The 13,125-nt window shown below is 50.9% G+C and overlaps 1 protein-coding gene across 3 annotated transcripts in view; it reads left to right on the top strand.

Annotated features, from left to right (window-relative positions):
* Positions 1-13,125, top strand: part of LOC140389484 (myoneurin-like) — a 200,534-nt gene that overhangs the window by 86,291 nt on the left and 101,118 nt on the right. The window lies entirely within an intron of this gene.

Below are 13,125 nucleotides of genomic sequence, written 5' to 3'. Positions count from 1 at the left end.
AGAGAGAGAGACTGGGATAGAGAGAGAGAGAGACTGGGATAGAGAGACTGGGATAGAGAGCGAGAGAGAGACTGGGATAGAGAGAGAGAGAGAGACTGGGATAGAGAGAGAGAGAGACTGGGATAGAGAGAGATAGAGACTGTCATAGAGAGAGAGAGAGACTGGGATTGAGAGAGAGAGAGACTGGGATAGAGAGAGAGAGAGACTGGGATAGAAAGAGAGAGACTGGGATAGAAAGGGAGAGACTGGGATAGAAAGAGAGAGACTCGGATAGAGAGAGAGAGAGACTGGGATTGGGAGAGAGAGACTGGGATAGAGAGAGAGAGAGAGAGACTGGGATAGAGAGAGAGAGAGAGACTGGGATAGAGAGAGAGAGACTGGGATAGAAAGAGAGAGACTGGGATTGGGAGAGAGAGACTGGGATTGGGAGAGAGAGACTGGGATAGAGAGAGAGAGAGACTGGGATTGGGAGAGAGAGACTGGGATAGAGAGAGAGAGAGACTGGGATAGAGAGAGAGAGAGACTGGGATAGAGAGAGAGAGAGACTGGGATAGAGAGAGAGAGAGACTGGGATAGAGAGAGAGAGACTGGGATAGAGAGAGAGAGACTGGGATAGAGAGAGAGAGACTGGGATAGAGAGAGAGAGACTGGGATAGAGAGAGAGAGACTGGGATAGAGAGAGAGAGACTGGGATAGAGAGAGAGAGACTGGGATAGAGAGAGAGACTGGGATAGAGAGAGAGACTGGGATAGAGAGAGAGAGACTGGGATAGAGATAGAGAGACTGGGATAGAGAGAGAGAGACTGGGATAGAGAGAGAGAGACTGGGATAGAGAGAGAGAGACTGGGATAGAGAGAGAGAGACAGGGATAGAGAGAGAGAGACAGGGATAGAGAGAGAGAGACAGGGATAGAGAGAGAGAGACAGGGATAGAGAGAGAGAGACAGGGATAGAGAGAGAGACAGGGATAGAGAGAGAGAGATATGGATAGAGAGAGAGAGACAGGGATAGAGAGAGAGAGACAGGGATAGAGAGAGAGAGACAGGGATAGAGAGAGAGAGACTGGGATAGAGAGAGAGAGACAGGGATAGAGAGAGAGAGACTGGGATAGAGAGAGAGAGACTGGGATTGGGAGAGAGAGAGAGAGAGAGACTGGGATTGGGAGAGAGAGACTGGGATAGAGAGAGTGAGAGAGAGACTGGGATAGAGAGAGAGACTGGGATATAGAGAGAGAGAGAGACTGGGATAGAGAGAGAGAGAGAGACTGGGATAGAGAGAGAGAGAGACTGGGATAGAGAGAGAGAGAGACTGGGATAGAGAGAGAGAGACTGGGATAGAGAGAGAGAGACTGGGATAGAGAGAGAGAGACTGGGATAGAGAGAGAGAGAGAGAGACTGGGATAGAGAGAGAGAGAGACTGGGATAGAGAGAGAGAGAGACTGGGATAGAAAGAGAGAGACTGCGATAGAAAGAGAGAGACTGGGATAGAAAGAGAGAGACTGGGATAGAGAGAGAGAGACTCGGATAGAGAGAGAGACTGGGATTGGGAGAGAGAGACTGGGATAGAGAGAGAGACTCGGATAGAGAGAGAGAGAGACTGGGATTGGAGAGAGAGACTGGGATAGCGAGAGAGAGAGACTGGGATAGCGAGAGAGAGAGACTGGGATAGAGAGAGAGAGAGAGACTGGGATAGAGAGAGAGAGAGAGAACTGGGAGGGAGAGAGAGACTGGGAGGGAGAGAGAGAGAGAGACTGGGAGGGAGAGAGAGAGAGACTGGGAGGGAGAGAGAGAGAGAGACTGGGAGGGAGAGAGAGAGAGAGACTGGGAGGGAGAGAGAGAGAGAGACTGGGAGGGAGAGAGAGAGAGAGACTGGGAGGGAGAGAGAGAGAGAGACTGGGAGGGAGAGAGAGAGAGAGACTGGGAGAGAGAGAGAGACTGGGAGAGGGAGAGAGACAGGGAGAGGGAGAGAGACAGGGAGAGGGAGAGAGACTGGGAGAGGGAGAGAGAATGGAGAGAGAGAGAGAGAGAGACTGGGAGAGAGAGAGAGAGAGAGACTGGGAGAGAGAGAGAGAGAGAGACTGGGAGAGAGAGAGAGAGAGACTGGGATAGAGAAAGAGAGACTGGGATAGAGAGAGAGAGACTGGGATAGAGAGAGAGAGACTGGGATAGAGAGAGAGAGACTGGGATAGAGAGAGAGAGACTGGGATAGAGAGAGAGAGACTGGGATAGAGAGATAGAGACTGGGATAGAGAGATAGAGAGAGAGAGAGAGAGAGAGACTGGGGTAGAGAGAGAGAGACTGGGATAGAGAGAGAGAGAGAGACTGGGATAGAGAGAGAGAGAGACTGGGATAGAGAGAGAGAGAGACTGGGATAGAGAGAGAGAGAGACTGGGATAGAGAGACTGGGATAGAGAGCGAGAGAGAGACTGGGATAGAGAGCGAGAGAGAGACTGGGATAGAGAGAGAGAGAGACTGGGATAGAGAGAGATAGAGACTGTCATAGAGAGAGAGAGAGACTGGGATTGAGAGAGAGAGAGACTGGGATAGAGAGAGAGAGAGACTGGGATAGAAAGAGAGAGACTGGGATAGAAAGGGAGAGACTGGGATAGAAAGAGAGAGACTCGGATAGAGAGAGAGAGAGACTGGGATTGGGAGAGAGAGACTGGGATAGAGAGAGAGAGAGAGAGACTGGGATAGAGAGAGAGAGAGAGACTGGGATAGAGAGAGAGAGACTGGGATAGAAAGAGAGAGACTGGGATTGGGAGAGAGAGACTGGGATTGGGAGAGAGAGACTGGGATAGAGAGAGAGAGAGACTGGGATTGGGAGAGAGAGACTGGGATAGAGAGAGAGAGAGACTGGGATAGAGAGAGAGAGAGACTGGGATAGAGAGAGAGAGAGACTGGGATAGAGAGAGAGAGACTGGGATAGAGAGAGAGAGACTGGGATAGAGAGAGAGAGACTGGGATAGAGAGAGAGAGACTGGGATAGAGAGAGAGAGACTGGGATAGAGAGAGAGAGACTGGGATAGAGAGAGAGACTGGGATAGAGAGAGAGAGACTGGGATAGAGAGAGAGAGACTGGGATAGAGATAGAGAGACTGGGATAGAGAGAGAGAGACTGGGATAGAGAGAGAGAGACTGGGATAGAGAGAGAGAGACAGGGATAGAGAGAGAGAGACAGGGATAGAGAGAGAGAGACAGGGATAGAGAGAGAGAGACAGGGATAGAGAGAGAGAGACAGGGATAGAGAGAGAGACAGGGATAGAGAGAGAGAGATATGGATAGAGAGAGAGAGACAGGGATAGAGAGAGAGAGACAGGGATAGAGAGAGAGAGACAGGGATAGAGAGAGAGAGACTGGGATAGAGAGAGAGAGACAGGGATAGAGAGAGAGAGACTGGGATAGAGAGAGAGAGACTGGGATTGGGAGAGAGAGAGAGAGAGAGACTGGGATTGGGAGAGAGAGACTGGGATAGAGAGAGTGAGAGAGAGACTGGGATAGAGAGAGAGACTGGGATATAGAGAGAGAGAGAGACTGGGATAGAGAGAGAGAGAGAGACTGGGATAGAGAGAGAGAGAGACTGGGATAGAGAGAGAGAGACTGGGATAGAGAGAGAGAGACTGGGATAGAGAGAGAGAGACTGGATGAGAGAGAGAGAGAGAGAGACTGGGATAGAGAGAGAGAGAGACTGGGATAGAGAGAGAGAGAGACTGGGATAGAAAGAGAGAGACTGCGATAGAAAGAGAGAGACTGGGATAGAAAGAGAGAGACTGGGATAGAGAGAGAGAGACTCGGATAGAGAGAGAGACTGGGATTGGGAGAGAGAGACTGGGATAGAGAGAGAGACTCGGATAGAGAGAGAGAGAGACTGGGATTGGGAGAGAGAGACTGGGATAGCGAGAGAGAGAGACTGGGATAGCGAGAGAGAGAGACTGGGATAGAGAGAGAGAGAGAGACTGGGATAGAGAGAGAGAGAGACTGGGAGAGAGAGAGAGACTGGGAGGGAGAGAGAGAGAGAGACTGGGAGGGAGAGAGAGAGAGACTGGGAGGGAGAGAGAGAGAGAGACTGGGAGGGAGAGAGAGAGAGAGACTGGGAGGGAGAGAGAGAGAGAGACTGGGAGGGAGAGAGAGAGAGAGACTGGGAGGGAGAGAGAGAGAGAGACTGGGAGGGAGAGAGAGAGAGAGACTGGGAGAGAGAGAGAGACTGGGAGAGGGAGAGAGACAGGGAGAGGGAGAGAGACAGGGAGAGGGAGAGAGAATGGAGAGAGAGAGAGAGAGAGACTGGGAGAGAGAGAGAGAGAGAGACTGGGAGAGAGAGAGAGAGAGAGACTGGGAGAGAGAGAGAGAGAGACCAGGAGAGATAGAGAGAGAGACTGGGATAGAGAGAGAGAGACTGGGATAGAGAGATAGAGAGAGAGAGAGACTGGGGTAGAGAGAGAGAGAGAGAGAGAGAGACTGGGATAGAGAGAGAGAGAGACTGGGATAGAGAGAGAGAGAGACTGGGATAGAGAGAGAGAGAGACTGGGATAGAGAGACTGGGATAGAGAGAGAGAGAGAGACTGGGATAGAGAGAGAGAGAGAGACTGGGATAGAGAGAGAGAGAGACTTGGATAGAGAGAGAGAGAGACTTGGATAGAGAGAGAGAGAGACTGGGATAGAGAGAGAGAGAGAGACTGGGATAGAGAGAGAGAGAGAGACTGGGATAGAGAGAGAGAGAGAGACTGGGATAGAGAGAGAGAGAGACTGGGATAGAGAGAGAGAGAGACTGGGATAGAGAGAGAGAGAGGGACTGGGATAGAGAGAGAGAGGGACTGGGATAGAGAGAGAGATAGACTGGGATAGAGAGAGAGAGAGACTGGGATAGAGAGAGAGAGAGACTGGGATAGCGAGAGAGAGAGAGACTGGGATAGTGAGAGAGAGAGACTGGGATAGTGAGAGAGAGAGACTGGGATAGAGAGAGAGAGAGACTGGGATAGAGAGAGAGAGAGACTGGGATAGAGAGAGAGAGAGACTGGGATAGAGAGAGAGACTGGGATAGAGAGAGAGAGAGACTGGGATAGAGAGAGAGAGACTGGGACAGAGAGAGAGGGAGAGAGACTGGGATGGAGAGAGAGACAGACTGGGATAGCGAGAGAGAGAGAGACTGGGATAGCGAGAGAGAGAGACTGGGATAGCGAGAGAGAGAGACTGGGATAGCGAGAGAGAGAGACTGGGATAGCGAGAGAGAGAGACTGGGATAGAGAGAGAGAGAGACTGGGAGAGAGAGTGAGAGACTGGGAGGGAGAGAGAGAGAGAGACTGGGAGGGAGAGAGAGAGAGACTGGGAGGGAGAGAGAGAGAGACTGGGAGGGAGAGAGAGAGAGACTGGGAGGGAGAGAGAGAGACTGGGAGGGAGAGAGAGAGAGACTGGGAGGGAGAGAGAGAGAGACTGGGAGGGAGAGAGAGAGAGACTGGGAGGGAGAGAGAGAGAGACTGGGAGGGAGAGAGAGAGAGACTGGGAGGGAGAGAGAGAGAGACTGGGAGGGAGAGAGAGAGAGACTGGGAGGGAGAGAGAGAGAGACTGGGAGGGAGAGAGAGAGAGACTGGGAGGGAGAGAGAGAGAGACTGGGAGAGAGAGAGAGACTGGGAGAGAGAGAGAGACTGGGAGAGAGAGAGAGACTGGGAGAGAGAGAGAGAGAGACTGGGAGAGAGAGAGAGAGACTGGGAGAGAGAGAGAGAGACTGGGATAGAGAAAGAGAGACTGGGATAGAGAGAGAGAGACTGGGATAGAGAGAGAGAGACTGGGATAGAGAGAGAGAGACTGGGATAGAGAGAGAGAGACTGGGATAGAGAGATAGAGACTGGGATAGAGAGATAGAGAGAGAGAGAGAGAGAGACTGGGGTAGAGAGAGAGAGACTGGGATAGAGAGAGAGAGAGAGACTGGGATAGAGAGAGAGAGAGACTGGGATAGAGAGAGAGAGAGACTGGGATAGAGAGAGAGAGAGACTGGGATAGAGAGAGAGAGAGACTGGGATAGAGAGAGAGAGAGACTGGGATAGAGAGACTGGGATAGAGAGCGAGAGAGAGACTGGGATAGAGAGAGAGAGAGAGACTGGGATAGAGAGAGAGAGAGACTGGGATAGAGAGAGAGAGAGACTGTCATAGAGAGAGAGAGAGAGACTGGGATAGAGAGAGAGAGAGACTGGGATAGAGAGAGAGAGAGACTGGGATAGAGAGAGAGAGAGACTGGGATAGAGAGAGAGAGAGACTGGGATAGAGAGAGAGAGAGACTGGGATAGAGAGACTGGGATAGAGAGCGAGAGAGAGACTGGGATAGAGAGAGAGAGAGACTGGGATAGAGAGACTGGGATAGAGAGAGAGAGAGACTGTCATAGAGAGAGAGAGAGACTGTCATAGAGAGAGAGAGAGACTGGGATTGAGAGAGAGAGAGACTGGGATAGAGAGAGAGAGAGACTGGGATAGAAAGAGAGAGACTGGGATAGAAAGGGAGAGACTGGGATAGAAAGGGAGAGACTGGGATAGAAAGAGAGAGACTCGGATAGAGAGAGAGAGAGACTGGGATTGGGAGAGAGAGACTGGGATAGAGAGAGAGAGAGAGAGACTGGGATAGAGAGAGAGAGAGAGACTGGGATAGAGAGAGAGAGAGACTGGGATAGAGAGAGAGAGACTGGGATAGAAAGAGAGACTGGGATTGGGAGAGAGAGACTGGGATTAGGAGAGAGAGACTGGGATAGAGAGAGAGAGAGACTGGGATTGGGAGAGAGAGACTGGCATAGAGAGAGAGAGAGAGACTGGGATAGAGAGAGAGAGAGACTGGGATAGAGAGAGAGAGAGACTGGGATAGAGAGAGAGAGAGACTGGGATAGAGAGAGAGACTGGGATAGAGAGAGAGAGAGACTGGGATAGAGAGAGAGAGACTGGGATAGAGAGAGAGAGACTGGGATAGAGAGAGAGAGACTGGGATAGAGAGAGAGAGACTGGGATAGAGAGAGAGAGACTGGGATAGAGAGAGAGAGACTGGGATAGAGAGAGAGAGACTGGGATAGAGATAGAGAGACTGGGATAGAGAGAGAGAGACTGGGATAGAGAGAGAGAGACAGGGATAGAGAGAGAGAGACAGGGATAGAGAGAGAGAGACAGGGATAGAGAGAGAGAGACAGGGATAGAGAGAGAGAGACTGGGATAGAAAGAGAGAGACTGGGATAGAAAGAGAGAGACTGGGATAGAAAGAGAGAGACTGGGATAGAAAGAGAGAGACTGGGATAGAAAGAGAGAGACTGGGATAGAAAGGGAGAGACTGGGATAGAAAGAGAGAGACTGGGATAGAGAGAGAGAGAGACTGGGATTGGGAGAGAGAGACTGGGATAGAGAGAGAGAGAGAGAGACTGGGATAGAGAGAGAGAGAGAGACTGGGATAGAGAGAGAGAGACTGGGATAGAGAGAGAGAGACTGGGATAGAAAGAGACTGGGATAGAAAGAGAGAGACTGGGATTGGGAGAGAGAGACTGGGATAGAGAGAGAGAGACTGGGATTGGGAGAGACAGACTGGGATAGAGAGAGAGAGAGAGACTGGGATAGAGAGAGAGAGAGACTGGGATAGAGAGAGAGAGAGACTGGGATAGAGAGAGAGAGAGAGAGACTGGGATAGAGAGAGAGAGACTGGGATAGAGAGAGAGAGACTGGGATAGAGAGAGAGAGACTGGGATAGAGAGAGAGAGACTGGGATAGAGAGAGAGACTGGGATAGAGAGAGAGAGACTGGGATAGAGATAGAGAGAGACTGGGATAGAGAGAGAGAGACAGGGATAGAGAGAGAGAGACAGGGATAGAGAGAGAGAGACAGGGATAGAGAGAGAGAGACAGGGATAGAGAGAGAGAGACAGGGATAGAGAGAGAGAGACAGGGATAGAGAGAGAGAGACAGGGATAGAGAGAGAGAGACAGGGATAGAGAGAGAGAGATATGGATAGAGAGAGAGAGACAGGGATAGAGAGAGAGAGACAGGGATAGAGAGAGAGAGACAGGGATAGAGAGAGAGAGACTGGGATAGAGAGAGAGAGACAGGGATAGAGAGAGAGAGACTGGGATAGAGAGAGAGAGACTGGGATTGGGAGAGAGAGAGAGAGAGAGACTGGGATTGGGAGAGAGAGACTGGGATTGGGAGAGAGAGACTGGGATTGGGAGAGAGAGACTGGGATAGAGAGAGTGAGAGAGAGACTGGGATAGAGAGAGAGACTGGGATATAGAGAGAGAGAGAGACTGGGATAGAGAGAGAGAGAGAGACTGGGATAGAGAGAGAGAGAGACTGGGATAGAGAGAGAGAGACTGGGATAGAGAGAGAGAGACTGGGATAGAGAGAGAGAGACTGGGATAGAGAGAGAGAGAGAGAGAGAGACTGGGATAGAGAGAGAGAGACTGGGATAGAGAGAGAGAGAGACTGGGATAGAGAGAGAGAGAGACTGGGATAGAAAGAGAGAGACTGGGATAGAAAGAGAGAGACTGGGATAGAAAGAGAGAGACTGGGATAGAAAGAGAGAGACTGGGATAGAGAGAGAGAGACTCGGATAGAGAGAGAGACTGGGATTGGGAGAGAGAGACTGGGATAGAGAGAGAGACACGGATAGAGAGAGAGAGAGACTGGGATTGGGAGAGAGAGACTGGGATAGCGAGAGAGAGAGACTGGGATAGAGAGAGAGAGAGACTGGGATAGAGAGAGAGAGAGAGACTGGGAGAGAGAGAGAGAGAGAGAGAGAGAGACTGGGAGGGAGAGAGAGAGAGAGACTGGGAGGGAGAGGGAGAGAGACTGGGAGGGAGAGAGAGAGACTGGGAGAGGGAGAGAGACTGGGAGAGGGAGAGAGACTGGGAGAGAGAGAGAGAGAGAGACTGGGAGAGAGAGAGAGAGAGACTGGGAGAGAGAGAGAGAGAGAGACTGGGAGAGAGAGAGAGAGAGACTGGGAGAGAGAGACTGGGAGAGAGAGAGAGAGAGAGACTGGGATAGAGAGAGAGAGAGAGACTGGGATAGAGAGAGAGAGAGACTTGGATAGAGAGAGAGAGAGACTTGGATAGAGAGAGAGAGAGACTGGGATAGAAAGAGAGAGACTGGGATAGAAAGGGAGAGACTGGGATAGAAAGAGAGAGAGACTGGGATAGAGAGAGAGAGAGACTGGGAGAGAGAGAGAGAGAGAGACTGGGAGAGAGAGAGAGAGAGAGAGACTGGGAGAGAGAGAGAGAGAGACTGGGAGAGAGAGACTGGGAGAGAGAGAGAGAGAGAGACTGGGAGAGAGAGAGAGAGAGAGACCAGGAGAGATAGAGAGAGAGACTGGGATAGAGAGAGAGAGACTGGGATAGAGAGAGAGAGAGACTGGGATAGAGAGAGAGAGAGACTGGGATAGAGAGAGAGAGAGACTGGGATAGAGAGAGAGAGAGACTGGGATAGAGAGAGAGAGAGACTGGGATAGAGAGAGAGAGAGACTGGGATAGAGAGAGAGAGAGAGACTTTGATAGAGAGACTGGGATAGAGAGCGAGAGAGAGACTGGGATAGAGAGAGAGAGAGAGACTGGGATAGAGAGAGAGAGAGAGACTGGGATAGAGAGAGAGAGAGACTTGGATAGAGAGAGAGAGAGACTTGGATAGAGAGAGAGAGAGACTGGGATAGAAAGAGAGAGACTGGGATAGAAAGGGAGAGACTGGGATAGAAAGAGAGAGACTCGGATAGAGAGAGAGAGAGACTGGCATTGGGAGAGAGAGACTGGGATAGAGAGAGAGAGAGAGAGACTGGGATAGAGAGAGAGAGAGAGACTGGGATAGAGAGAGAGAGATTGGGATAGAAAGAGAGAGACTGGGATAGAAAGAGAGAGACTGGGATAGAAAGAGATAGACTGGGATAGAAAGAGAGAGACTGGGATAGAAAGAGAGAGACTGGGATAGAGAGAGAGAGAGACTGGGATTGGGAGAGAGATACTGGGATAGAGAGAGAGAGAGAGATACTGGGATAGAGAGAGAGAGAGAGAGACTGGGATAGAGAGAGAGAGAGACTGGGATAGAGAGAGAGAGACTGGGATAGAGAGAGAGAGACTGGGATAGAGAGAGAGAGAGAGAGACTGGGATAGAGAGAGAGAAAGAGACTGGGATAGAGAGAGAGAGACTGGGATAGAGAGAGAGAGACTGGGATAGAGAGAGAGAGACTGGGATAGAGAGAGAGACTGGGATAGAGAGAGAGACTGGGATAGAGAGAGAGAGACTGGGATAGAGAGAGAGAGACTGGGATAGAGAGAGAGAGACTGGGATAGAGAGAGAGACTGGGATAGAGAGAGAGAGACTGGGATAGAGAGAGAGAGACTGGGATAGAGAGAGAGAGACAGGGATAGAGAGAGAGAGACAGGGATAGAGAGAGAGAGACAGGGATAGAGAGAGAGAGACAGGGATAGAGAGAGAGAGACTGGGATAGAGAGAGAGAGACTGGGATAGAGAGAGAGAGACTGGGATAGAGAGAGAGAGAGACTGGGATAGAGAGAGAGAGAGACTGGGATAGAGAGAGAGAGACTGGGATAGAGAGAGAGAGACTGGGATTGGGAGAGAGAGAGAGAGAGACTAGGATTGGGAGAGAGAGACTGGGATAGAGAGAGTGAGAGAGAGACAGGGATAGAGAGAGAGAGACAGGGATAGAGAGAGAGAGACAGGGATAGAGAGAGAGAGACTGGGATAGAGAGAGAGAGAGACTGGGATAGAGAGAGAGAGAGACTGGGATAGAGAGAGAGAGAGACTGGGATAGAGAGAGAGAAACTGGGATAGAGAGAGAGAGACTGGGATAGAGAGAGAGAGAGAGACTGGGATAGAGAGAGAGAGAGAGACTGGGATAGAGAGAGAGAGAGACTGGGATAGAGAGAGAGAGAGACTGGGATAGAGAGAGAGAGAGACTGGGATAGAGAGAGAGAGAGACTGGGATAGAGAGAGAGAGAGACTGGGATAGAAAGAGAGAGACTGGGATAGAAAGAGAGAGACTGGGATAGAGAGAGAGAGACTGGGAGAGAGAGAGAGAGACCAGGAGAGATAGAGAGAGAGACTGGGATAGAGAGAGAGAGACTGGGATAGAGAGATAGAGAGAGAGAGAGACTGGGGTAGAGAGAGAGAGAGACTGGGATAGAGAGAGAGAGAGACTGGGATAGAGAGAGAGAGAGACTGGGATAGAGAGAGAGAGAGACTGGGATAGAGAGAGAGAGAGACTGGGATAGAGAGAGAGAGAGACTGGGATAGAGAGAGAGAGAGACTGGGATAGAGAGAGAGAGAGACTGGGATAGAGAGACTGGGATAGAGAGCGAGAGAGAGACTGGGATAGAGAGAGAGAGAGAGACTGGGATAGAGAGAGAGAGAGACTTGGATAGAGAGAGAGAGAGACTTGGATAGAGAGAGAGAGAGACTTGGATAGAGAGAGAGAGAGACTTGGATAGAGAGAGAGAGAGACTGGGATAGAAAGAGAGAGACTGGGATAGAAAGGGAGAGACTGGGATAGAAAGAGAGAGACTCGGATAGAGAGAGAGAGAGACTGGGATTGGGAGAGAGAGACTGGGATAGAGAGAGAGAGAGAGAGACTGGGATAGAGAGAGAGAGAGAGAGACTGGGATAGAGAGAGAGAGATTGGGATAGAAAGAGAGAGACTGGGATAGAAAGAGAGAGACTGGGATAGAAAGAGAGAGACTGGGATAGAAAGAGAGAGACTGGGATAGAAAGAGATAGACTGGGATAGAAAGAGAGAGACTGGGATAGAAAGAGAGAGACTCGGATAGAGAGAGAGAGAGACTGGGATAGAGAGAGAGAGACTGGGATAGAGAGAGAGAGAGAGAGACTGGGATAGAGAGAGAGAGAGACTGGGATAGAGAGAGAAAGAGACTGGGATAGAGAGAGAGAGAGACTGGGATAGAGAGAGAGAGACTGGGATAGAGAGAGAGAGACCGGGATAGAGAGAGAGAGACCGGGATAGAGAGAGAGAGACTGGGATAGAGAGAGAGAGACTGGGATAGAGAGAGAGAGACTGGGATAGAGAGAGAGAGACTGGGATAGAGAGAGAGAGACTGGGATAGAGAGAGAGAGACAGGGATAGAGAGAGAGAGACAGGGATAGAGAGAGAGAGACAGGGATAGAGAGAGAGAGACAGGGATAGAGAGAGAGAGACAGGGATAGAGAGAGAGAGACAGGGATAGAGAGAGAGAGACTGGGATAGAGAGAGAGAGACTGGGATAGAGAGAGAGAGACTGGGATAGGGAGAGAGAGACTGGGATTGGGAGAGAGAGAGAGAGAGAGAGATTGGGATTGGGAGAGAGAGACTGGGATAGAGAGAGAGAGAGAGACAGGGATAGAGAGAGAGAGACAGGGATAGAGAGAGAGAGACTGGGATAGAGAGAGAGAGAGACTGGGATAGAGAGAGAGAGACTGGGATAGAGAGAGAGAGAGACTGGGATAGAGAGAGAGAGACTGGGATAGAGAGAGAGAGAGACTGGGATAGAGAGAGAGAGAGACTGGGATAGAGAGAGAGAGAGACTGGGATAGAGAGAGAGAGAGACTGGGATAGAGAGAGAGAGAGACTGGGATAGAGAGAGAGAGAGACTGGGATAGAAAGAGAGAGAGAGACTGGGATAGAAAGAGAGAGAGAGACTGGGATAGAGAGAGAGAGACTCGGATAGAGAGAGAGAGAGACTGGGATTGGGAGAGAGAGACTGGGATAGAGAGAGTGAGAGAGAGACTGGGATAGAGAGAGAGACTGGGATATAGAGAGAGACTGGGATAGAGAGAGAGAGAGAGACTGGGATAGAGAGAGAGAGAGACTGGGATAGAGAGAGAGAGAGAGAGACTGGGATAGAGAGAGAGACTGGGATAGAGAGAGAGGCTGGGATAGAGAGAGAGAGAGACTGGGATAGAGAGAGAGAGAGAGACTGGGATGAGGGGAAAGTGGGAGAGAGGAGCAGGGGGAGGGAAGGTGTGGATGGCAGTGTGAGGGAAGGTGTGGATGGCAGGGTGAGGGACGGTGTGGATGGCAGGGTGAGGGACGGTGTGGATGGCAGGGTGAGGGACGGTGTGGATGGCAGTGCGAGGGACGGTGTGGATGGCAGGGCGAGGGACGGTGTGGATGGCAGG

This window comes from Scyliorhinus torazame, chromosome 14, assembly GCF_047496885.1.
Source record: "Scyliorhinus torazame isolate Kashiwa2021f chromosome 14, sScyTor2.1, whole genome shotgun sequence".
In the NCBI taxonomy this organism is placed as follows: Eukaryota; Metazoa; Chordata; class Chondrichthyes; order Carcharhiniformes; family Scyliorhinidae; genus Scyliorhinus; species Scyliorhinus torazame.
Note: the sequence above shows the minus strand (reverse complement) of the source record. Positions and strands in the feature narration are given on the sequence as shown.